This window comes from Sinocyclocheilus rhinocerous, unplaced genomic scaffold (assembly GCF_001515625.1).
Source record: "Sinocyclocheilus rhinocerous isolate Xijiao unplaced genomic scaffold, SAMN03320098_v1.1 C36248880, whole genome shotgun sequence".
Classification (NCBI taxonomy): domain Eukaryota; kingdom Metazoa; phylum Chordata; class Actinopteri; order Cypriniformes; family Cyprinidae; genus Sinocyclocheilus; species Sinocyclocheilus rhinocerous.
The window spans coordinates 1-940 of record NW_015776932.1 but is presented as its reverse complement, the minus strand read 5'-3'; the positions used below and the strand labels follow the sequence as shown (position 1 = coordinate 940).

Here is a 940-nt window from a genome sequence, read left to right as displayed (position 1 = left end):
GCTTATTGCAAGTTTAGTAAGGTTTATGTAAACTAATGAGGAGATCCATAACATTACCACCAATGTTAAAATCTATCTATATAAAAATTATAACCCTAATTATTGGCGTTGTGTGCATAGAACCTGCTGCAAAGATCCTCAAACCTCTACGGGATATCAGTTCTCCTGAAAAGGAGAAAGTCACTTTTGAATGTGAGGTGTCAAGAGCAAATGCTGATGTCAAGTGGTTTAAGGTATTAGTATTTGATTTAGAATTGTTAAAAATAAATTGTGTCGTCACAAATGGAAAAAAATACAAAATGATTTGAAAAAAGAAAAAGTAAAAAATGAAGGAACTGTGTCATTATTTCCCCATCAGGATGATGAGGAACTGAAGCCAGGAAAGAAATTTGGCATCTATTCCCAGGCCAACAAGCGCACCCTCATCATCCACAAGTGTGTATATGAAGACCAGGGCCAGTATATATGTAGAACAACAGATGACAATACTTCGGCCAAGTTCACTGTTCACGGTAAAGATGAACGACTTCTGAGTGGGACATTTAATCACTGCTGAACTCAAGCATTTTGTAGTGTCACTTGAATAAATGTTTGTATTTGAATTCTTGCAGCCAGAGATATTAAAATAGTCAAGCCGCTGCAGGACGTGGAGGTGACAGAGAAGGAGAGTGCAACGTTTGTTTGTGAGGTCTCTCACGATGAGGTCGAGGCTCAGTGGCACAAAGGAGATGCCAAACTTAAAGCTGGAGACAACATAAAGATAAGGCAGGAGGGTAAATTGAACAAAATGGACTTTGATTGCTTTCTTCTTGAAAGCTTCGGTGTGCTTGTAGAAATGCTTGTAGATTGAGGAACATGCAGCCCAGTATGGCAGTACATAGTTTAAATTACAATACAATCAGTTCCTTTTATTTTCTCTGTTCACAAAAAGCAACAACAA

General features: G+C 38.0%; 1 long non-coding RNA gene across 1 annotated transcript; it reads left to right on the top strand.

The window, feature by feature from the left end:
• The first annotated feature begins 73 nt into the window (after window positions 1-73).
• LOC107735703 (uncharacterized) lies at window positions 74-779 on the top strand. The gene is made up of 3 exons (XR_001639489.1): window positions 74-233; window positions 359-512; window positions 612-779. It is a non-coding gene; the product is annotated as an uncharacterized LOC107735703 (long non-coding RNA).
• Window positions 780-940: the final 161 nt, after the last annotated feature.